The following is a 26133-nucleotide window of genomic DNA, read 5'->3' as shown; positions in this document are numbered from 1 at the left end:
ATGTAATTTACTAACTGGGAAATGTTCACTCTTTTCACAGTATAATGATTTCCATATTCTAAGAGAGATCTCTAAAATTAACCATCTAATAAACAGCATTTCTTTAAAAAATAAATTCCTGCACACTAAAAAAAGAGAGATTGAGCTTCAAATATTAAGAAATAAAGTGCTGGATCCCATCCAGAAGTAAACCGGTAATTGCGTTAAAATGTGGATGCTGAAATCTTTCCCTGAGCTGCCTCTTGAAGTTGACCAGGTCATGCTAGTGACTGCCAAAAATCCAAAATTGGCACTTCTTCTCAAGTCAGTGTATAGGGGTTGGCCAGCTGGAAAGTTGCCTGAGGAGTTCCAATAATTTGAAAATCATCAACATAAATTTTCTCCCTAAAAAGAATGCTTCTTCTGGGGGAAATTGAACCACTCTTCCAGAGGGCTGTTGACACATAGGTACCTTGCAGACAGCACATCCAGGAATTGGCCTGAATTTATGCTTACAAGTCCAAAATTGACACCCACTTGGAAAGAATGGAAATGCGCACAGTCCCATTTCCTAAGAATTAAGGAGCCTTGGTTAAAATAAATCCATATTAATGTTGGACATAAGACTTAATTTCGGGTAAGAGTTCTCCATCCATGCTAGAATCTTTCACCAGTGGTTCTTTAAATAGCTTTCAGTGGAAAATCAGCGATTTCTGGTATAATTGAGAGCGGGATTGAGAAATTAACGAGTTTTTCCTAACAAAGTTACCATTAACGCTGCCAAAAAATCCTTACTAAAAGTAACTTCATGTTACCTGACTAAATTGCCCTGTACAGTATATTAAACACTAAGCCAACAGCACATTTAAAAGGTCTATTGAGGGTAGCCAAGAGCCTTATCACTCAACTTCTGGAATGTTCTATCTATAAAATCAAATTATGTAAGCTATTTACAGAACAATATTTTAGGGTACTCTTTGATCAGCTTATCGCCTTCTATCAGGGAATTTTTAACACAAAGATAGGCTTTGTTTCTTTTCTATTTGCTTTTCTTTGCTTTGTGATCTTTTCAACCCCAAGAATTCATATTCATGAAGTGGATGATAATCATCAAAATTTCCTAAAACACTCCCATGAAAGACAAGCCAGAAAAAGTGATGATAATCAGCTGAGGGGACAAAAATCTGAGAATTATCATTCATATTCACTAACACACTGTTTTAAAGAAGCGTTTTTATTTTCTTCCCTATGAAGGAAACAGTGGAGAAAGTCAACAACATACCCATTTAATAAATGATGGCACTGATGCTTTAAAATGGTCTATAAGCCTAGGAAATATAAAATAATGTTTTATGATAACATAGTATTTTCACATAAATCATGACCATCGATTATTACTTCAGCCCTCTGAGTGACTAGATAGGAATAATTAGTCCAAATTTATAGATGAGGAGACAGGGATAGCTGTTTAATTGCCAGCATGGTGAGGAGCTACATGGATAAAACAACCAAGAATAATGACACTAACAATGTTGGAAAAGAAGAGAACAGGGCAAGTGTGGAAGCAGAGATGGGGGGAGAGTGGTTAAAAGTAGAAGCCATAACACTTACATCTGTCTCACGTAGATAATTTTAAGTGCTACATTCCTTCCAAAATTCTATTTCCTATTAAAATGTCTAGTTCGTTTAAAATATGCGGATTCTAGAAAAACGATACTGATGCACCTATTTGCAGGGCAGAAATGGAGATGGAGATGTAGAGTACAGACGTGGGTATGGGGGGAAGGGGATGAATTGGGAGAGTATCACTGACATATACTCACTATTATGTGTAAAGTAGATAACTAGTAGGAAGCTGCAGCTTGGTGCACTGTGGTGACCTAAGGGGTGGGATTGTGGGGGGCGGTTCAAGAGGGAGGGGATATATGTAAACACACAGATGATTCACTTTGTTACACAGCAGACACTAATACAATTGTAAAGCAACTATATCCCATTTTTTTTAAAGCTGACAGATTGAACTATTATCCTACTTAATGTCCAAACCCATAACTTCATTAGGCCAGGAAAAGCATTTATATGCAGATGTAGAGTTCTCTTGATGAAAGTGAAAGAGGAGAGTGAAAAAGTTGGCTTAAAGCTCAACATTCAGAAAACTAAGATCATGGCATCCGGTCCCATCACTTCATGGCAAACAGATGGGGAAACAGTGGAAACATTGGCTGACTTAATTTTTCTGGGCTCCAAAATCACTGCAGATGGTGATTGCAGTCATGAAATTAAAAGACGCTTATTCCTTGGAAGAAAAGTTATGACCAACCTAGACAGCATATTGAAAAACAGAGACATTACTTTGTCAACAAAGGTCCGTCTATTCAAGGCTATGGTTTTTTCAGTAGTCATGTATGGATGTGAGAGTTGGACTATAAAGAAAACTGAGTGCTGAAGAACTGATGCTTTTGACCTGTGGTGTTGGAGAAGACTCTGGAGAGTCCCTTGGACTGGAAAGAGATCCAACCAGTCCATCCTAGAGGAGATCAGTCCTGGGTGTTCATTGTTAGGATGAGATGGTTGGATGGCATCACCGACTCAATGGACATGGGTTTGGGTGAACTCCTGGAGTTGGTGATGGACAGGGAGGTCTGGCGTGCTGTGGTTCACGGAGTCGCAAAGAATCGGACATGACTGAGTGACTGAGCTGAACTGAACTGTAGAGTTCTTTAAGTTGCTGAAAATATTTTACTTTTTACTTCATGGTGTAAAATGAATTTAAAGATGAACCAAAAATAAATAGACAGATACATTCATTTATCAAACATTTGCTGAGTGTATTTTTTTGTAAAACTTGCCTCTCTCATGATACAGGTGTCATCTCAAGCGCTGCCTTCTGAAATACACCAGGCCTACCTAGCTCTAGGGCTTCCCTTGTGGCTCAGCTGGTAAAGAATCTGCCTGCAATGCGGGAGACCTGGGTTTGATCCCTGGGTTGAGAAGATCCCCCGGAGAAGGGAAAGGCTACCCACTCCAGTATTCTGGCCTGGAGGTTTCCATGGACAGTCCATGGGGTTGCAAAAAGTTGAACACGACTGAGCGACTTTCACTTTCACTTCTACCTAGCTCTATGGTCAGCCCTTGCTCCCTTCCAGCCTCCATCTCATTAGGCTGTTCAATGTCACTCGTAACAAATCGCTATTTGAAATGATCTTTTCTACTTTTTATATATTCATTTCATGTCCCCTCCTTGCAATCCACCCTAAACTGGAAGCTCTTTGAAAGGAGGAAGTGCGTCCATTTTCATCAAGGCCACCATCCTCGGTGCCTTGAACAGGGTCAGGGTGCTGTAAGTGCTCAGTTTATAATGAGGAGAAAATAAAAATCTAAAAGAGCTACCATATTGTACATTTCTTATTGTTTTTGTTGTTTAGCTGCTAAGTCATGTCCAACTCTTTTGCGACCTCTTTTACTGTAACCCTCTGGGTTCCCCTGTCTATAGATTTCCCAGGCAAGAATAATGGTTGCTATTTCATTCTCTAGGGGATGTTCTCAAACCAAGGATTGAACCTACGTCTCCTGCGTTGGCAGGCAGATTCTTTATCTCTGAGCCACCAGGGAAACCCACAGTTGTTAACATAAAACAGTAATTTTGCACATATCATTGCAATTGATTCTCATGAAAATAATTTGACATGGCTACACTTAGAATATGTTTCAGAAACATCCTTATATGATTTTCCAAGCTCATAGCTCACACAACATAAAACCAGTGTTCACAGACTGTAATAATTGTTGAAAGACACCCGTGTTCTCAAGATGTCTTCAGTACTACACATTCGCCAGATTGAGTTCCATCTGCTTTGTTCATTCTATGTTCCAGATGTAGGAGCAAGCAGCAAGCCCACACAAATTTTCGGTGAACTTCTGTTTCCTAAACAGTAGGAAGCACGGAGAACTACAGGAAAATCCACCCACTTAGCTTCTCCAATTAGCCCAGCTGTGCACAAATGATAAAGCATGTTTCTACACAATAGAAGGCTAAAGACAATTCGTTTCTCTTTGCAAGATAGTATTGTTTGGGGCTTCCCTGGTGGCTCAGTGACAAAGAGCTTGCCAATGCAGGAGACTCGGTTGGATCCCGGATTCAGGAGACTCCCACATACCCTGGAGCAGTTAAGCCTGTGCTCCACAACTTCTGAGCCTGTGCTCTAGAGCCCAGGAGCTGCAGCTCCTGGGCCCGTGTGCCGCACCTACCAAAGCCTGTGTGCCCGAGAGCCTGTGATCTGCAAGGCAGAAGCCACCACAATGGGAGGCCCATTACCACAAGTAGAAAGCCCCTGCTCACTGCAGCTAGAGAAGAGCCCAGGCAGCAAGCAATAAATAAATGAACAAAATTTTTAAAAATGATAGTATTATTCAATATAAGAAGGAAAATCTCTATTTTAAAAAGCATACCCTTAGTTACTTGGATCATCACTATTTCTTTAAGACAGACACAGTAATGCACATTATGTATTTTAGAATCTACTTTTTGGTTTCTGATTATAAAAGTGTTGTCAGATTTCTGTCTCATTCAAAATACATTCTATTATCTTTAGGTATACACAGCTAGATTTCACTTCTTAGCTCCACAAACAGTTAAGACTATGTGCCTGAGATCTGGCCAGGAAGAAATGCACATTTATGGGCAAAAACATCAAGAAGCAACTCTTAAGAGGTAGAACCCAAAAGACTTGAACAAAGGTGGAGCCACAAGATAACAGAAGCTTGGACCCCTGAACAATAACAAAGAGACACCTCCAACAAGGCAAACTCCCGCTAACTGACTTAAATGACATATAAATTCCTATTCCATTAAGTCAGTGAGATCTTAGGAATATTCTGCTGTTTGACTAATGTTATTTCCCATTCATATTATTTATTATAGAAGCTTGAATAATACAAAAAGATATTGCCTATTCTTACATATTTATTATTCTAAGTGAACTTCAGAATTATTCTGTTGGAATTTTAATTAGAATTACAATGGATATATACATTAATTAGAATAACTATTTCATAGTTTAATATTGCATATTGTTATCAAGGGTATATGTGTCCATTTATTCAAATATCACTCTTCATTTAGCATCTATATATTCCTTGTTATACTTATTCTGAGGTGTTTGGCTTGTTATTACTTTTTTTATTATTTGTAGTTATAACTGGAATATATTCCCAATATCATTTTCTTCCTTATGGTTGTATCAAACCCATTCTATATATTAATATTTTGTGACCACATTATTGGATTCTTCTATTCACTCTAATAGTACTTTTTCCTATTGATTCTCTTGAGTTTTTCAAATGTATAAAATCATATTATCTGTAAGTAATGACAATCTTGACCCTTCTCTTCCAATGTTTATCATCATTATTTCACCCGTATGTCTAATTTCATTGTCTAGAACATTTCCAGATAATTAGTAAATAATAGTTTACTAAAAAGCAACAGACACCTGACTTATTTCTGACTTCAGGGAAGACACATGAAGTGTTTCATCACCAAGAACAATTCTAGAAACTGGCTTGAGATATGCGTATCATTTTATTTAAAGAAGTATTATTCTCCTACTGGTTTATGAAAGATTTTTCTTCTTTGACCTGTAGTCAATTGTACTAGAAGGTTTCATATTGTTAAACAGTCTTGCATTCCTGAAATAATCCCCACTTGGCCATGGCATATTACTCTTTTAATGTAGTGCTGGATTTTATTTACTGTCTTTCATTAATATTCATAAATATGATGGTTTATCACTTTCTTTTTTGTGGTGTCTTTCTCAGATTTTGGAGTCAGTGTCATAGTAGTTTGGGCTTTTTTTTTTTTTTTAATGAATTGGAATGCTTTATTTTCTATGCCTGAAACAATTTAAATTGCATAGGAATTACCTGTTCTTTGAAGGTTTGAAAACATTCATCCATGAAATTCTTTGGTATTTTTACAGGCCAGGCCCTGATTTAACAACATAATGAATTCCTTCCATGATCATTGTTTGGTTTAGTGTATCTATGTCTCTTGAGTCAATTTTTGTTATTTCCAATTTCTAGAAAATTGAGAAACTTGTTTCTGAAGTTACCTGTGTATTACATAATATTGATAAAAAAGTATAAATTCAATATTTTTCAAAAAGATTTTGTAAAGAAGATATTGCCAAAAGTATGTTTCATGGATGTTAATAGGATTGTTGCTGGTGAATTTAAGGTTCTCGCTTCACTGCAAAAGAATTCAGAGATGAAGTGATAGCAAGAAATGGATTTATTTAGAAAGAAACACATTCCACAGACAAGAGTATTGGCCATCTCAGAAGATGAGAGAGAGAGGAAGAGAGAGAGGGTGAGGCTTCAAGATACCATGGAGTTAGGTTCTGTGGATTAGGTAATTTCACTGTCTAATGAGTGGGAGGATTATTCTGATTATTTGGGGGATGGGGCAGAGGTTTCCCTGAATTGGGTCATGGCCCACTTTTTGCTCTTTGATGGTCAGCTTCAGAATTGTCATGGCACTGGTGGGCGTGTCATTCAGCTTATGTATTACAATGAACTGTATGATGCATCTCAAGGTTCACTGGAAGTTGAATATTCTGCCATCTTGGACCTATTTGATTCTAACCAGTTTTCGTTAATATCCTATGGCTATATCACTCTTTTAAAGACTGTCCCATTCTCCCTTCCCCCCTGTTTCAAGATAACATAAAAAGAGAGTCTAGGATCAATATAATTGGGAGATGATTTAGGGTAAATATGATATCTTTCTCTGCAGTACTTCTCAGAGTCCTTGGTATTCTTATGTATATCTTGACTTTAAAGGGAGTCAGTGAATATAACCATTTTCATACTTGACTGTAAAAATTTCCTCTTTTATTTCAAGGACCATCCCATGAGACTTGTGTGCTCTAGTACACAATTTGGGCAAGAGATCTGAAGAAATCTGTAGGGCAAGGTTATTATTGCAGAAATATTTTCAGTATTGATGAAACTAGAGTGTTCTGGAAGACAATCCTTTCTAGAAAACTCATAAAAATACATTAAAACTATATGAACTTCAATGGCTTAGAAAGACATTTGGTTTCATTTTATTCAGACATTTTTCACACTTATACTTTGGCCGGTACATCACTCTTAAAAATCCCAAAGACACTAAGTATATGTAAAAGATAAAGCTGCAACAATTTGAATATTAAAAACAAACATTTGAATAAGTTTTGTTTTAAGTAACTAGTGTAGAGTTTTTACTTATATTACCTAATATATCACTTATTTAAACAGGAGGTATTTTCTACACAATAGAGAATGACCATGGGCTTCCCTTGTAGCTCAGCTGATAAAGAATCTGCCTGAAATGCAGGAGACCTGGGTTTGATCCCTGGGTTGGGAAGATCACCTGGAGAAGGGAAAGGCAACACTCCATTATTCTGGCCTGGAGAATTCCATGGACAGAGGAGCCTGGTGGGCAATAGTTCATGGGGTTGCAAAGAGTTGGACAAGGCTGAGTGACTTGCACTCACTCACTCAGACAGTGACCATAAAAATCAAACTTATTTTCCTCCATGATATTATGCTGTTTCCAACTTACAGATAAAGAGATTTTATATCCTTTCTATGCAAACATGCTTTAGAGACCTAATCTTTAACAACTAACCCATAATGGCATCTGGAAAAATTTCAAAAACTGGGGAAAGAAAAGCGAATGCCAATGTGTGAATACATCATCAATTATAGATGTAACATTCAAACAGAACATGCTTGGAAGTTGATATTTCCTCATTTTCTGAGACCTATCAACAACAGACTCTGGGCCCAATTTGAGAGCAACATTCAAGCCTCCCAGACAACAGAATGGATGGGTAAAGCCTTCTTGCATTTGACATTTTCAATACAATTCTTAGAAAATTATCACCCCAAGCTTAATTTGAAAAAAAAAAAAAAAAAACAACACAACTTGAACTCTATTGCCCTTAGTAGTTTGAAGGAATTCAGAGAAACAAAAGGAAGTCTTGAATACAGCTCTTCCAAGTATCTGCCTCATTGGTATGGCTTCCTTTATGATTTAATTAAACAAGTATCTACATAGAAACAGTGAGCTTCTACCAGAAACCTACAGAAGAGTTTGGCACTGGTGTGTTGGAGCTGGCTTGTACACCTCAGGAGAGTCAATGTGTGCTTTTCTTCCTAACACTGTGTTAGGTAACCTCATGTTGGTGGCTTTAAGTTGGCTGCAGTAGGAGAATTTATACCATGGAAATTGGCAAACATTGCAAATCAGGACTTTGTTTATTCAAAGAATAGTTATTAAACATATACCAGCATACCTCTGTAATTATGCGAAACATGACAACGTCAATATCAATCATTATAAATTATGCTCTGTTTGATAAATGAATTGTATAATAAATTATGAACTCAGTCATTCCAAAAGTTCCTCCCAAATTACATGTACACACATTTTATTAGTTTAAGATAGTGACTGCACACTCGCACATTTCCCCAAACATTTTAAATTACTTCTCCCTCTTTCGTTCCCTCCTCCTTTAAGCATGATCATATTTATTCCCTTAGTGCAAAAGGGAAAATGAAGAACTCTTTATATTCAGAGCTCTCTTGTCACTTGGGTCAAAGTAAAGGTATTTCTTATAATAAAACATTCAGGTCTCAAAAAAAAAAAGATAGTGACTGCAAATTCTACTACAGTGATGTGCGTGCTAAGCTGCTTCAGTCATGTCTGACTCTTTGGAGACCCTATAGACTGCAGCCCTCCAGGCTCCTCTGTTCGTGGGATTCTCCAGGCAAGAATACTGGGGTGGATTGCCATTTCCTGTTCTGGGGATCTTCCTAACTCAGGGATGAAACCCATGTCTCTAACCTCTTCTGCATGGCAAGTGGGTTCTTTACCCCTAGCACCACTTGGGAATACATATCTTAACTACAATGTTAGATTATGCATTCCAATATTTGACATAATTAACTAAATATTTTCGGTGTGAAAACCAGTTTACCAAACTTGAGGACTTTTTTGAGTGGTTTGGCACATGCTTTCCTAGTTATACGATAATGAATTTGTATATCTCAATGGTTTCCCCTATATTTCTCAGAAATCTAGATCACAAAATTTAGACTTCAGCACAATACCATCTATGGATTTGATCTTAACATTTGGCTAGATATTTTCAGGAGCCGTAGATAATGTTTGTGTTAAGGAAATTATTTGAAATTTACAGATTTAAGTGGAAGATTTATTCAAGATATTCACATTTCTGTGTATTGATTATAAATTTCAAAAAGGGGAGATTTACTCTTGGTGCTGGAATATGATTTTCTTCATGCAAAACATTCATCTTATTTATTTTACAGCAAGTTGAAAAACTCTGTTAATCTGGTGCACATATAAGTCTCAAAATGTGTCAAGAAAAATACTGTTATTTTCTGAAATATAACTTGTTGAAATTATTTATTTACCCACCTTTCTACACACAGAGGCACACACACACATCTGTTACTTTTTTAAATCACATAATCTGAAGTTACTCATGTGAAACTCTACATAAAGTAAAAGAAAGTATTCAAATACACCAAAAATGAGCATTAATATAGCTAATAATTTTTGTTCACACACTTGACTCTGTACTTCTTAAAAGCTGCAGAGAAAGGCAGGGAGAGTTGTATGTGCCTTAGTACTGGAAAAATAAAAACTTTAATTTTTCCAGGGAGACAGTATTTCCCCTTGCTTAATTCATTTACTAAATTCATCCAATAAATAGTTATTAATAGCCTACTGCATGTGAGGCACTACACCAATGCTGAGCATACAGAAATTAAGCAGCCATGGAAGGTGGATATAAAAATCAAAAGTGTAAATGAGTAGAACATGTGTCTTCCTGTATGGATACGGAACACTGTGGGGCACCAAATGGGTGAGTAATAGATTTAACCTAGGATGGGTGATCACGAAAATCTTTACAGAGATTTTTTTCCCAAGAAGACTTTAAAATTAAATGTATCTTTGTATGGCAGGTATTTCAAGTAGAGAGTGGTACAAGCAAAGGAACAAAAACCAGTAACAGCAGGGCACATTTAAGGAACTTCCAGTACTTTCAGTTCTGCTGGAGTATAGAGTTTGGGGAGATGGAGAAAGCTTGAAGGTCACAGTGCACAGAGAGTAACAGATAATAGGAAAAGAGAAGTGGGTATATCGACAGTGTCTACTCTCAGAGAAAATAAGCCTAAAGCATTGGCAGTAGGCAAGGAAGCTAATAGGGAGAGAGAAGCGATTTCTAGACCCGGAGTTCTCAATGTGTGTTAGGAAAGTAAGAGACGGCAGTGACAATGAAATATTATTAGGGAGCCTTTCAGAGGTAGAGGAATTCAAAATTTGCCCAGGCTCAGAGAATTTCTGTGGTGTGGGATGACCATGATGAAATAAGAGGGAAAATAACTAGAAATAAAGAACTCAAGGAATTGAAAGTCTAAATCTGGCTACAATACCCAACTTAATGGGAGGAACTGGGGTAAAAGAGGACTGGGAAGCCATAACGTATCTATGTTTCACTTGATTTTTAACACAGGAATCATTTACTAACTTTATTTTCCTCAAAAAATCTTGAATGAGGCAAATCCAAGTGTTATTTGCCAAGCATGTTTAGATCCTATTTTTTCTCACTATTTTTCCAGTGAGGAAACTAAGACTTAGCAAAGGCAAGTAAACTAGTAAGAAGCAAAGCTGGAACTAAAACCCACAGGATCTGACATAACTGCTACTCTTAATAGTATACTGGTCTAATTACATAATCATTTAAATAGGAATAACATCTACTTCACAGAGGTGGAATTACAGATCAGTAAAGTCTAGAAGTGGTTGAGTGTTGTTAATCCCCTTTGCCTTGAGGTCAGGTGGTTTATAAATGTGTGTGCTTGTGTTTATAAATAGTCATTTATTAGCTAATTCATTCTAGAAAGAACTTTCTGAGTGTTGAATGAATATGTGTGTTGTATGTGTCTGAGCACACTGAATTACAGTGACTGAATTTGATAATACACAGGGACAGAAATAATTATATTCAGAAAGGTAAACTTTCAAAAAGCTTTAATTTATCTAAAAACAAAACCTTATAGCACTTTCTCTGCATGCAGCAAGTCCTAATTAAATTATTCACCCTTCGTTAACTCATTAGTATTCATTACAATGTAATAGGCATAAGAGGTATCAAAGAATCAAAATAATATGAATAATATTATGAACAATAATTTATGAGCAATATTGAACAATTATGAACATATTATGGGCAAAAATATGAACAAGAACTCCTAAATGCTTTTTTCATAAGAATTTTCTCTGATGTCTACCTGGAGTTTTACAGTTAAAAATAAGAGAGATAAAGAGAGAATGTAAAGGTGGGGGTTGCTAATTATTAGTGGATAGGTTTAGATCATGGCGGGGACGGGGGGAACCTTCCCATGGAAAAAGGGAAGGTTATGGAAAAAGGAGAGTGAACTATGCTGATAACAATTATTCATTGTTTGCAACAAACTCTAATAGAGCAAACAATATCCTAATCAATATCTCCAACTTTCTTCAATATTCCAAAAATATAAAATTGGGTTTCAATTCTGTTTTCTTTTAATTATGAGCCAGTTTAAATTCTTTAAGATTTTTTTTTAATGTAGTTTTTGTTTTTGTCTGTCCAGACTATTTTCCTAGTATTGCCCTTATTTTGGTAGCAGTTGGGCTTCTCTGACCAAAGACAATGGATATGTGAGCCATGTCTGGCCAGTCACAATCCCCCACGTTTTGGAAGTTGGTGACTGTCATGGTGGTGCCCACATGAGCCAAGAAGAGGCAATCAGGATCCTGAGTGATGTTCATATAATAGAAATTACTCTCTTTTCATGTTTTCCGTAAAGTCAGTAAGCCAGGAACACTTTATCCTGTGGCTACTTATGAACATCTTTACCAGGAGGAGGAATTGAGTCCACCAAAGAGAGAAGCTGATTCTGGAGTTGGAGAATGAATGAAACTAAAACAGCTGGAACGCTTAGATCAAGCCATGACTGCAATCCACCCACCTCTCAAACACATGACCAATAATTTCCCGAGTTAGTTTGTTTTCTGGTTCTCACCATTCAGAGAGTCATGATTAATATTTCAGACCTGGATCAAAAGCTGGTTTCTGATTCCAACTAGTTGGGCAATCATGGGCAAACCATTCCTTCTTCCTGGGTCAGAGCCTCCTTACCTGTAAAATGATTGAAATAAAATTGATGGCTGGATCTTATCTATTCTAACATTCCATGATTCTATAATTCGATTATATAAAATGACTATTTCACACTGTACCCTAGTTTTGCTCAAAGATCATTTCTTTTATAACCATTTTCGTGATTCTGTCTCTGTATTATTCCTACACAATGGAATCAACAGAGAAGAAAAGAAATGGTATACAAAAGGGAAGCATAAGCTGTGACATTTTGAAGGATTGTTTTTGACTTGGCACTGTTTTCATAAGACTATGAACTGTAAGTAAGTTACTTAAATAAAACACACTCATTCTCTATAGAAACAATCCAAGTATGTTTCTTTATAACTAAAGTTTATTCTTAAATTTTTATCTAAACATAAAACCATAATATATATCAATTAGATTTTCATTAAGATAAGTTTATTAAATACTTATCCTGATGAAGAGATAATTTACATATCCTACAAACTGGGTCTCTTCGGGTCTCATGCTTAGCGCTTTGCTCTGCACATTAAACACTCAATAAATGTTTGTTAAATTAAATTAAAAGAGTTGCTTTAACTGCAGCTCACATGCCCTTCCATGATTAATGAATCATCACTAAGTGAGAAATTAATGAGTGTGCTCTGCACATCAGGAAAAAAAAAAATGTGTTCTGTTTTGGAGAGGGACAAAATTTCACAGCAGGGGAAGAAGAGTGGCAACTGCAGGAATTAACAAGAAAAGAAGCTTGCAATTACTGCTACTGACATGTGGATAAACTCAAAATAGCTGCCAAAATCACTACCTGTGAGCTGTCGCACACTGTAGTTTCAGATTAATCAAGACTTCACAAAAGCCTTCTCTGTACAATGCAAAAGGAACAAAGGATGGAAAAATTTATCCAAGATAGCAGCAAGGCAGAGACAACTCTGAAGTTTAGATTTCTCACTGCCGCCATGTTTCTAGGCCCTCTGCCCATATATTTCTTCCTATTTCCCATAATCAAAGAACCAGAGCACACAGGGCATATCAGACCAGCCAGGTTGACCTGAATGAAAAGAGGAGGCAAATGAAGATGGATGCTAAAGTAGGAAAAGGGAGTAATTCTGATTCCACATGTGGTATGTCCAGGGATTAACAGCAAATCTAAGTGATCAGGCAATACATGGCAGGAAGATCCCAACAGCTAAATGTGGGGCATGATTATTAGTGGGAAGCACATGCAGGCAATTAGAAGTCTGAATAAGCAAGCAAACGGGAAAGGAGACAGAGAGATCCAGAAGCCTGGTATTAGGTAGAATTGGGTAAGATTCAGGGAGAAGAACAAGTCATGGAGAAATTAAGCAGGAAATTGGGAAAGGTCACATTTGTGTTCAAAGGATTTACAACACCCCTTATTGCAACTGGGGCACAAGCAAGGGGCCAGGTCTTTCATATGGGATGGCCTGACACTAAGTCAGCAAGTTACTGTTGCAAGCCTCATTAATATTTCTTAACTATGAACAGAATTGGTCTTGGGCCTGGATCAGTGTAAGCATGATGAAGACAGCAGGTGCCAAGTGTCTATCAGAGAGGGAACATTTCACTAGCGCCATTTCCCTTTTTATGTTCTTCAATTATTTGATTTGGGAGCCAGATGGGGAAAAAATCACACAACTGAAACAGCCGCTGTACTTAGGCACCATGTAGCCATTCCCTCCCATTTGACCACTTGGCTTTGTAGCCTAGCTTTTCCATTATTTGTTTGGCTCCTAATGATAGCACTAGGCTCTGATGAAATATTAAGTGCTGTGAATAGACACTACACACAGAATTGGCAGCCTTGGAAAATAATGAGTAGATTTAATGAAAGGAAGAAATAGGCAAAAAAAAAAAATCCCTGGATTTCAGAATTCTGGCAAAGCAACTCCAGGGCCCTCTCATTGCACTTAAGTAGCTCTACATATAGGAAGGAGGCCATTCTTCCTTCTCATTGCTGTTGCATTTGGTCACTCAAGATGAAAGATTGGTTTCCATTCAGAATAATTAGCTGATTACTGGTTAGAAAATTAAACCAATGATTCCTCTCTTAGTTTTCTATTCCCCAATTTTTCATTAATATCTGCTGACCCTCCTTCCCTTTTAAATCTGATAAAATACAGTACTCAATAATTTCCTCTGAAAGACTGTCCTTCCTTGGTATCAGTAACTAACAAACACACATTTTTGTGCTGCATTTTTTTTTGGTCAAAGGATGAATGGGGGTAGAATATAGTTTTCAGATTTGACATTGACTACCATTGACATTACAATATAATAGCAATTAAATATCATTGAAAAATAGAATAATGATCAACTGAGCCAAATTCCTCCTACCTCTGTCAATTAATCATAGTCTAAGAAGTTTCTCCTTTGCTACAAAGTTACACACACCCACAGCAACCTTCACATAGTCAGGGACTTTTTAGTATTGAAAGTTTAAAACTCTATGTGAATTAGTTTTCTTCCACTATAACGGGATTGGCTTATTCTTTGTTGTAAGATACAGTCATCTTAACATTTTTAAAGGTTATAATTTTTATTGTTCCCTGATTAGGACATGGTACTATCATGAGGATCTGATTAAAATTATTATGACATATGTTAATTTTATGACTCTCAACTCTAAAAAGTGATGTGGAAATTTAAATCCACAATTTAAAGAAAAATACAGACTTGATATGGGATGAAAGAAAACTTGTTAAATTTTACATCAAAATAACTGCTAAAGAGAAATGATGAACACATAATATAGGACGTTGTAACAATTAGGGTTCACTCTTGCCAAAAGGTTATTTTCTCCACTTATGATTTTAGGTTTTACAATGTAATCATCAGACCAGTAATAGCTAATCAGGGCATAAAATAAAGTTAAAAGGTTTTACCAGCCTTATAAACATTTGCGCTGCAAGATTTTTCACTAGTTGAAAGCAACAGCCTGTTCGGTAGCTGAATCTAGAGCATGTTAGAATTGTACCATGTGCTGTTTCAAAGAAACATCTGACTTAGCTAAGAACACGCTTTTGATTTATTAGTTGACTTCTGTGCAGACATATGTGATTTCTTGATTCCTTTATTTGTGACACACTTTTGATGCAATCAACCCTCATGTTCTCTTCTTTCCTTTGAGTCCTGGTAGAAAATACAATCAATCATTGAAGAAATGTAGTAGGCTAACAGCCCTCTCTTGAACATGATTTTCTTTTTTTATCCTGCTGTTTTAAAAATATATATATTTTTTTTTTTGAAAAGAGAAAATAAGTGAAGTGATTTAATGGTGAACTTCTCTGTACATTTTCAAATTTGGGCTCCATTGATTTTTAAATTTTGATATTGGAAGTGACAGAGTGATAAATACTTGTATACTAGTTTGTTTTTTAAATAAAAACAGAGCGTTGTCATATCTTCCTGTACCTGGAATTCCAAAATAAAAATGGAGTTTGAAAGATCAGGCAGGCAGATGCAAGTGGCAAGCCCAACAGCAACAGTAAAGGAAATGCATTTTGAGTTAATACTTATTAAATATATGCTACATGCATTTTACCTGGATTATCACAGGTAACATTCCAAATAATCTATAATTCAAATTTTAGCCTTAACCTCATTTTGCAGTTAAAGTAACTAAGTTTGAAATTTAGGTCACTGCCCAATGTCACAGGGTTAGTGAGCTACAGAGCCTTTATTCAAACACAGACCACTTTGCTTCATGATTTGCAATAGTAAGTAATTATCTCTCTCTTGTCAACTTTAAAACATGCTAAATCATCCAGACTCTCTTAACTTTTGTTTCCTAATCCCTAAAACTTAAATGATATTATCTACCTCTTCAGACATTAGGGAAAAATAAATCAATTTAAAAATAAAACTCTGGAACTTCCTTGGTGGTCCAGTGGTTAAGAATCTGCCAGTGACGCAGGGGACACAGATTCGATCCCTGGTTGGGGACATGCCTAGGGGCATCTAAGCCCACGACTACTGAGCCTCACCCTCTAGAGCCTGTGCTCCACAACAAGGGAAGCCACCACAAAAAGAAGCCTGAGCACTGCATGTAGAGAAAGTCCACACACCTCAACAAAGACTCAACACAGCCAAAGAAAAGTGTTAAGAGCCAAGAGCAGTAAGGCATAGACTTATACAGATCTGAGGAAACCATAAAGACTTCTCTTTTCCAATTTGAAACTTTCTGAATGATTTGCCTAGAGAATTTTATAACTATCCTGCATCACCGTTATTTTAGAATGAGGACTAGAACCCAGGTGACTAACCAACTATATTCTTTTCGCAACTACCTTGAAATGGAGCCTGATAATGGTCATCATCGCTGGCCTGCATCTCTCTCCAGTACATTCCTGGTGGTTTTAACATATGATCTGTCCTCTCTCGGCTCTCTCATGGGATATAATCTCATGATGGGTTTTGTGGGTTTTCCTTAATATAGCCACTCCAACATGCCCACCTCTCTCAAGCATAATTTTTCCCTTCATCCACCATCAGCCAGGTCAACCTAGGCATTCCTAACTTACTGAGAGTTGGCCGTTGTTTTTCTAGGTTTCCAAAAGCCACCACAGCAGCATATGTGCCCCATGACTAGAGTCTTTGCTAGGGTGTTAATCCTTATTTCCCAAGAAAGTGCCCTCAGGTTAATACATTCTTGCTTATTCAGGCTTACATTTTGGTCTGTTGACCAAGCAGTCTTAAAAATCCAATCTGTAGTTATTGGCTTGGCAGCCAGAAGAGATGAATGAGGGCTGAATCTGACCAGGGTACCAACTGACCTGTGGGTAGAGCCTGCAGCATCTTCCAGCACAGCTGCAGTGCCAGCTCTTTGTATAGAAGGGCAGGGTGGCCACCTCTGCACATCTGGAGGCTTCAGAGGGGCTGTAGAGTCAATATCCTCAGGGACACCCAGAGAGCCCTGTCCCACTTCTCAGAATTCCCAGTTTTTCCCTCTAGAACTCTGACCTTCGCAGGGCAGATCTGCCTCGGCCAAGGGTCCAAACATCTCAGCAACCCTCCTAATCAATTCTCCTCTCTACCATTTGATTATACCTGCCCTTTAACTATGCTGAAACCACCCAGGCTCTCCAGTTTTTACACTTAGCACTTACCATTTGTTAATGGTAGGCCATCTTTCATCATCATTCAGCAGGGCTTCATGTCAATAGAGCAGTAGTCGGCCAACTCCACTGCCTTTGGAGGCACAGTGGCCTGTTTTGATCACTTGTGACTACAATTAACAGTCCCAGGCCAATCTCTTACATTTAAAAAAATATATTATTATTATTCATTATGATTTATTTATTGGGGTATAGCTGCTTTAACAGCGTTGGGTTTAGTTTCTGCTGTACCATGAAGTGAATCTCCTACATGTATACATATACCCGCTCTCTCCCACATCCTACCCATCTAGGTCACCACAGAGCACTGAGTTGAGTCCCCTATACTGTACAGCAGATTCACACTAGCCATCTATTATACCCGTGACAGTGCACATACATCTATCCCAATCTTTAGCATGATGTTTGGGGTTAACTTGAAAAAGTGGTTTTAGTTCAACTCAGCTTCCATCTCATCTAACGGCCCAAAGCTAGGCTTACTTCAGGCATACAACCTGTGCAGAGCCTTGCCCTCAAAAAACTCTGCTATTGCCATCATGACATTCTCCAAAATCTCATTTTTGCACTTGTGTTTTTTAAGCAAAGTCCCATGGAACAATGGAACACACACATAAGCAGAGGAGATACAAGCAAAATGCATATCAGTTTGCACTGCTCCTTACCTCCCAATTCACACATAGTGTTTGTGCGTCCATGTACACTGGATTCCAGGGGACCTACCATAAGTGAAGGTTGAGAGAGATGCTAATCAAGTAAACAGTGTGTTGCTTCTGCAATTGAACCCAAAGAGGATTCGCTTCCTGTTTGAAACAGAATTACTTTTAAAAGAAAGAAAAGCAATGGTGTTACAAGAAACATGAACAACCAAGGAATTTTATCATATCCTTTCATACTCATATTAGTTCCAGTTATTAATGAACTTGGGCTTCCCTGGTAGCTCAGCTGGAAAAGAGTCCACCTGCAATGCCGGAGACCCCAGTTCCATTCCTGGGTTGGGAAGATCCTCTGGAGAAGGGCTAGGTTACCACTTCAGTATTCTTGCCTAGAGAATTCCATGGATAGAGGAGCCTGATGGGGTTGCAGAGTCGGACACAACCGAGCAACCTACTTCCTTCCTATTGATGAACTATTTTACATTGAAAATTATAACACAGAAGGAATGGAAAAAGAACAGGACAACTCACATTCCCTTCAGTCCTTCCTATTCATCAGTAAGCCAGAAGGAGAAAGTGTTGGTGAAATGTGCATGTCAAGTAGTGAAATAAAAACAGTTGAATTAGTTTTATGCAGAGTTTCCACTGTTCTGGTAAGAAAGAAAAAAAAAGATATTCAGGTACAAGTAACAAAAAAATCACTGTATGATTTTGGTGATTCCACATAAAAGTTAAATGCTTTTCTATTTGCCGTGAAAATAGACATTGCACAACACAAAGATGAATGGCAAATTCATGCTAATAACTTCAATTTTTAATTTTTCTTTACTTAGAACAACATTCAACAGCAGATGAAAAATTCCATGACAAGAGGGAAACCATGAAAGAAGGGAAAGGCTTTATATTTTAGTGTCGTTAATCCTATTTTTTTTCCTACTTTTTGAACAAGAGGCCCCACAATTTCATTTTGGACTGAGTTCTATGAATTATGGAGCCAGAGCTGGCTGCAAGCTAGTTCTTCCCATCTCACTCATTTATTGTTGAGTGATTAAGTGAAAAACAGGATTTGGCTACAGTTGCTCAAGTTCCATACTGTGGCTCCAGGCCTCGAAATTAAGGGCTGCTGAGGTGCAGGCTGACTTGAGGAGAGGAAGTACTGCATGATAATAAGAGTCAGGAGTCAGGGTGCCTGAGTGCAAATTCAGAACTGGTGCCTCTATGATCTGGGACAATTTACTGAATCACTCTGCCTTATTTTCTTCACCTGTAAAATGGGACTGTGATCATCACAATGCCTACTACATACATGGTGTTGTTTTGGACATGAAGTGGACCAATACCTACAAAACACGTAGTGTCTGGCAAATAGTGGGTACTATATAAGCATTAGCCATTAACATTATTTCAAAAATAGAGGGAAATGGTCTAACCTTAATCAGAAATAAAACCGCCAATACTTTATTATAAATTAGTACTTTATTATAGATGTGCTTTGCTTGCTTGCTCAGTCGTTCAGTTGTGTCCAAATCTTTGCAACCTCGTGGGCCATAGAACACCACGCTCCTCTGTCTATGGAATTTTACAGGCAAGAATGCTGGAGTGGGTTGCCATTTCCTTTTTTAAGGGATCTTCCTGACCCAGGGATCAAGCCCGTTGTCTCATGTCTCCTGCATTGCCCACCGAATTCTTTACCACTGAGCCACCTAGAAAGCCCTTATGATAGATCAGCATTACTTAAAAAAAATTATACATGACAAGACAGAAATATTTACCTTCACTAAACACTACTCAAACATACACAGTTATAGTATAAGATTTTGATAGGTGAGCAAGGATCCATCAAAATTACCCCCAAAATTATCATTTTCTGGTCATCTTAAGCTCGTGAATAACATGCCCAGACACTGCTTCAGGTAGTCAGCCCATGATAGACAAACTGCATTATTGCTATATCATGTTTGAGCTACAATTACTGGGAATAAGAAGTACGTTATAAAATTGTATTTCCTAAATGATATGTTTATTTGATAATTCACAAACCACATAGAAAAAAAAAGTCACGCAGGACAAAGCTAGCTGAAACTAATTTGCCTTAATGTATTCTAGAAACTCATCAGTGTTTGGATGTTCCAGGCACACAGATCATACATTATATTGGTGTAACACAACTTGGAAGGTTCAATACTACAGAGAATAGAGTCTGAACTTAGATAGAACTGGAAAGTAATGTCTATAAATATAAAGGACTAAATTCTCATTTCTCTAAACAGCTACGAAACTCTTTCATGTTCCAAATCCCTTTGGAAGCACATGAATGTAAGAAGGAAATAAGTACCCAACCTCAATAATTAAAAATACCACGACAACCTTTATCTTTAAAGAAGGCTTTGCATGCTGGGAAGAAAAAGATTTCAACCTGCTTCTAAGTATAATAATCTTTAATTGAACAAAGTGCTCACAAATTATTTTATTAGAAAACCAAAGCATGCATTTTCCCTTTTTGGTTAAATCCATTCTCCTGCAGAATGTCCTGGGGTTTTTGATTCTTTCACTCCTGTTCATGTGTTTGTTTCTTAATGGTTTTTCTCTTCTCCTAGAACCTACAGGCAAGCGCTTTGCCATAGGTGTTTTTATCCTTCCAGAGTGACTAACATAGCATTGTATATACAGTAAAAATCTTGTGTCACTGATTGTCACTGGATTAGGGAAACTTGGTAGGATTTTACTAAAGATAACAAGGACAATTTTTAAATGATAGAATTTAAAAGGAGTAAATATAAAAGTCATATACTTTACATCGTTGTTCTATAATGATGGCTAAAAAGAACACCTCAATGTTATTCAAGTTAAGTTAACTTACAGCAACAGCAAGCCTTACATTCACTCTGGGCTACTTTTCTCTTCAGCAGTTCTTGGAATCAAAGTAGATAAACCAAAGCTTCTACAATTCTGGATAATATCAAAGCCCAGCTAAGTAGCATTAACCGTTGACATTTATTTGTCCTGGTGTTTGGGTCTAATCCAAAATATCTACAAGCATGTGGCAATTTACTCTGAGAACTGTACAAATTTAGAACTAAAATAGTCCTCAAAATTTATCTTACCCATACTCTTCAACATCACTGAGACCATCAAGAATACTGCCATTTGCCTAAGAGCACTCAGCTCAATATACATGGTAGACATAAGCAATCTTGTCTCCTTAACACTAAATTCAGATCTTGTAATTCTACAGGTCACCTTTACCCAACTTACAGGGGATTCCTATGACCTAGAGATAATCAGGAGAAATGTTTAGTTATTAGAGCCTTCAAAAGTGAGTCACAGAAAGAACAATGCCCTAATCCAGAAATTCAAGAAAAATTGGGACTTTCAGATGCTTTCCAGACTTCTTAGAAACTATGTGAAATTTCAACTCACCTATATAAACCTTTACTCCCTACATTTTTGAGGGAGACAAGAATATTGCCTGCAGGCCAGTCCAAACTTCTCATGTAATGAGTACATAGCTCTTGTTCAGAACAGCTTATCATGGTTTCAGAGACTTCTTTTGGATGAAATTCCCTGCCTCTCAGGCTCACTGCAATCCTCTTGGATTAGAAGCTGGAGGGCTGGATGGATGCTGAGTTTGCTAAGGTGAATGGTGTCAGGGTAAATTATTGCCATATATTTTTTTCTCTTTTCCTCGCTGACTTCCGCTGTTATAACAGTAAGATCATGCATGCAAAGTTGCTTCAGTCCTGTCTGAATCATTGCGACCCTATGGACCATAGCCCTCCAGGGTCCTCTGTCCATGGGATTCTCCAGGCAAGAATATTGGAATGGGTTGCCATTCCATTCTCCAGGGAATCTTTCCAACCCTGGGATCAAACCTTACATCTCTCGTAGGTCTCTGGCATTGGCAGGAGGGTTCTTTACCACTAGTGCCACCTGGGAAGCCAAGATATACAGTACAAATATGTAAATACATACAGAAAAGAGAGATATTTTACAAGGAAATGACTTCCAACTTATTTCTGTAGCACTGGTGGAGAATCTATCAGCCCTCGAGATGGAAGTAGTATCATCTCTTAAATTATGAGATCAAAAATAACCAGCAGAGGAGACAAATTTAGGACTTAGCCTCTCTTATGCATGTAATTATGTTACTGCAGAAAACTTGCAGACACAGAAAAGATGACTTCAAAAATATATGGAGACAGCATGGAAACCCAAGTGTTTAAATGTAGCATTGGAGTGAAACTGCAGTCATGCAAAATTGGCCTTTAGAATCTTAATCCATTAAAACCAAAAGGAATCTTTGAGGATATGTCAAACAGATGAGAGAATAAGAAATCAATGCTCATGACAGTTAAGAGACCTTCCAAAGGTTATAAAGAGACCTTCCAAAGATTATACGATTGTCAGACAAACTAGAGTCAGACCTCTGTAGGTATATCATATTTGTAATCGCCTGCTTAATACTGTTGTGAAGGAGAAGTTCAACCCCTAAATTTAAGAATCAAAATAGACACTGCTTGAATCTATGGACTGGAGAGTTTTGAGACAAGTCAAGGGCACGAGAGGCTACGGGAAAGGGGATTACATATTTTCCTTTTGTCATTATTCAATGAGCTCTCCATTCCTCCATGGCCATGGCTTTTGGCTAGGTATGAGCTGTGGAAACATTTTTCCTGGATTCATCTATTCCCTGGAAAGGAAACTCAATCTGGCTTAAGAGAAAAAGTTCCTCTCCAAGTAATGATAAATTGTCTAAATTGAAAGCTCACACCATAAACAAATTTGAACAGTACAGACATCTTACAAAATTAAATTTCCATCTAGTGCACTTGAATGATGTTTTGAGAAAAAGAGAGGATAATATTTTAAGCCCTGCTCATGTGAATGCCTTACATAGTACTGTTTTCAAGGTCCACTCCCAGGTAACTAAAAACACAATCATAACTTTTTTAAACTTCTCTAGGCTCTGTTTTTAGTGAAATATTTAATGTGCTTTGAATGCAACCACCAATAGTATTGTTTTTACAAGGAAATAAAAAGGTCCACAAATTTTGATATCCTTGCAGTTTTACTGAAACTAAATACAAACTGAACACATCTTTAATGTGTTAAGAAATTTAACCACATGAAATGTTCTGTGTATATTTTTATTTTTCTTTTGCACTTCATGGTAATTAAATTTCATATTTTCATACAACCCATACAATCAGATTCTCTATTTCAAATTCACTAGAATATCCTCTCTCTAACAGTTTTGCAGTATAGTTTAAACTAAGAGGTACTTGATTTAAACTACTACCAAAAAAAAAAAAAAAACAACAAGAAATGCAAATCAAAACCACAATGAGGTACCATTACACACCAGTCAGGATGGCTACTGCCCAAAAGTCTACAAGCAATAAATGCTGGAGAGGGTGTGGAGAAAAGGGAACCCTCTTACACTGTTGGTGGGAATGCAAACTAGTACAGCCGCTATGGAGAACAGTGTGGAGATTTCTTAAAAAACTGGAAATGGAACTGCCATATGACCCAGTAATCCCACTTCTGGGCATATACATTGAGGAAACCAGATCTGAAAGAGACACGTGCACCCCAATGTTCATCGCAGCTCTGTTTATAATAGCCAGGACATGGAAGCAACCTAGATGCCCATCAGCAGACGAATGGATAAGGAAGCTGTGGTGCATATACACAATGGAATATTACTCAGCCATTAGAAAGAATTCATTTGAATCAGGTCTAATGAGATGGATGAAACTGGAGCCCATTATACAGAGTGAAGTAAGCCAGAAAGATAAAGACCATTACAGCATACTAACACATATATATGGAATTTAGAAAGATGGTAATGATAACCCTATATGCAAAACAGAAAAAGAGACACAGATGTACAGAACAGACTTTTGGACTTCTGTGGGAGAAGGCGAGAGGTGGGATGTTTTGAGAGAACAGCATCGAAACATGTATATTTATCTAGGTGAAACAGATCACCAGCCCAGGCTGGATGCATGAGACAAGTGCTCGGGCCTGGTGCACTGGGAAGACCCAGAGGAATCGGGTGGAGAGGGAGGTGGGAGGGGGGATCAGGATGGGGAATACATGTAAATCCACGGCTGATTCAAGTCAATGTATGACAAAAACCACTACAATACTGTAAAGTAATTAGCCTCCAACTAATAAAAATAAATGGAAAAAAAAAATTGCCATCCACCACCTCCATTCAGACTTTAGCTGTATCTTCCTACATATACATCAAAAATTTTATAATGGTATGTAAGTAGTTTTTTATAACTTAGGTCAGGAGGTGGGAAACTATGCCACATAGCCCAAATTCAACAAGTGCCTGTGTTTATAAATAAAGTTTTATTGGAATTCATTCATTAAAAAAAAAAAAAAACTCAAGAGCTAGTTGTTGTTTTTTTTTTCTAATTAAAAATATTCAAAATCTTTCACAGAACAATAACCAAGTTCCAAACTACATAAGTTTATCTCCCACTAGCTGAGCTCCAGACACACTGTGAGTGGTGTTTTCTTGTCTGTGTCTCATGCTTTTCCAACTTTTTGCTCAGCTGATAGACTCCTTCCTCTAAGAGCCACGCACCTAAATTCCACCCAGCATTTGAGAATCAGATCAGATGCCTCCCTGGCACCCCAGCATTTCCTAGATCAGGATTAAGCTCATTTCCCTGTGAACTCTTGGAGTGCTGCCCTTTCTTCCTGCCACACCCATCACCTTTGCCTTAGAGCATGGATGTCTAGGGAACAATTTATTATAGCGGTTCAGAGGGAAAACTCTAGTCACACAGCCTGGGTTCAAATCTTGCCAATATGTTGTTACTCAACTGAGGACCCTGGGCATGTCCTTTATTTAACCTCTCTTTCCTTTAATTCCATCACTTATAAAATGGAGATAATTATAATTAATACCTATCTTATTGGGTTTCCCTGGTGACTCAGAAGTAAGGAATCCACCTACAGTGCAGGAGACACAAGAGGAACCTCAGGTGGGTCAGGAAGATCCCCTGGTTAAGTAAATGGCAACTCACTCTAGTATTCATCCCTGGGAAATCCCATGAACAGAGGAACCCGGCAGGCTACAGTCCATGAGGTCACAAGAGTCAGAGACAACTTAGCAATTAAACAACAACAAACAACAATCTTACAGAGTTGTTGCATTAAAAAAAAACTCAGCAGTGGCCACAGGACTGGAAAAGGTCAGTTTTCATTTCAATCCCAAAGAAAGACAATGCCAAAGAATGCTCAAAGTACCACACAATTGCACTCATCTCACACGCTAGTTAAGTAATGCTCAAAATTGTCCAAGCCAGCCTTCAACAGTACATGAACTCTGAACCTCAAGATGTTCAAGCTGGATTTAGAAAAGACAGAGGAACCAGAAATCAAATTGCCAATATCAGTTGAATCATCAAGAAAGCAAGAGTGTTCCAGAAAAACATATATTTCTGTTTTATTGACTATGCAAAAGCCTTTGACTGTGTGGATCACAATAAACTGTGGAACATTCTTCAAGAGATGGGAATACCAGACCACCTGACCTGCCTCTTGAGAAATCTGTATGCAGGTCAGGAAACAACAGCTAGAATGGGACATGGAACAACAGACTGGTTCCAAATAGGGAAAGGAATAAGTCAAGGCTGTATGTTGTCACCCTGCTTATTTAACTTGTATGCAGAGTACATCATGAGAAATGCTGGGCTGGATGAAGCACAAGCTGGAATCAAGATTGCTGGGAGAAATATCAATAACCTCAGATATGCAGATGACACCATCCGTATGGCAGAAAGTGAAGAACTAAAGAGCCTCTTCATGAAAGTGAAAGAGGAGAGTGAAAAAGTTGGCTTAAAACTCAACATTCAGAAAATTAAGATCATGGCATCTGGTCCCATCACTTCATGGCAAATAAATGGGGAAACAGCATTTCAGTGACAGACTTTATTTTGGGGGGCTCAAAAATCACTACAGATGGTGACTGCAGCCATGAAATTAAAAGATGCTTGCTCCTTGGAAGAAAAGTTATGACCAACCTAAACAGCATATAAAAAGCAGAGAAATTACTTTGCCAACAAAAGTCTGTCTGGTCAAAGCTATGGTCTTTCCAGT

The 26133-nt window shown here is 37.6% G+C and overlaps 1 long non-coding RNA gene across 2 annotated transcripts in view; it reads right to left on the bottom strand.

The window, feature by feature from the left end:
- The window catches only part of LOC122451080, a 40344-nt gene extending 21681 nt beyond the window's left edge, over positions 1 to 18663 (bottom strand). The window contains exons 1-2 of one of the 2 annotated variants that reach the window (XR_006272304.1): positions 18544 to 18663; positions 12124 to 12239 (exon numbers count right to left, since the gene is read on the bottom strand). This is a non-coding gene — a long non-coding RNA (uncharacterized LOC122451080). Of the gene's footprint in view, positions 1 to 12123; positions 12240 to 18021; positions 18157 to 18543 lie in introns of those variants that run through there. The other variant, XR_006272303.1, reaches the window with a different exon arrangement.
- Positions 18664 to 26133: the final 7470 nt, after the last annotated feature.

The sequence above is a fragment of the Cervus canadensis genome, chromosome 12 (genome assembly GCF_019320065.1).
Source record: "Cervus canadensis isolate Bull #8, Minnesota chromosome 12, ASM1932006v1, whole genome shotgun sequence".
NCBI classification, from domain to species: domain Eukaryota; kingdom Metazoa; phylum Chordata; class Mammalia; order Artiodactyla; family Cervidae; genus Cervus; species Cervus canadensis.
Note: the sequence above shows the minus strand (reverse complement) of the source record. Positions and strands in the feature narration are given on the sequence as shown.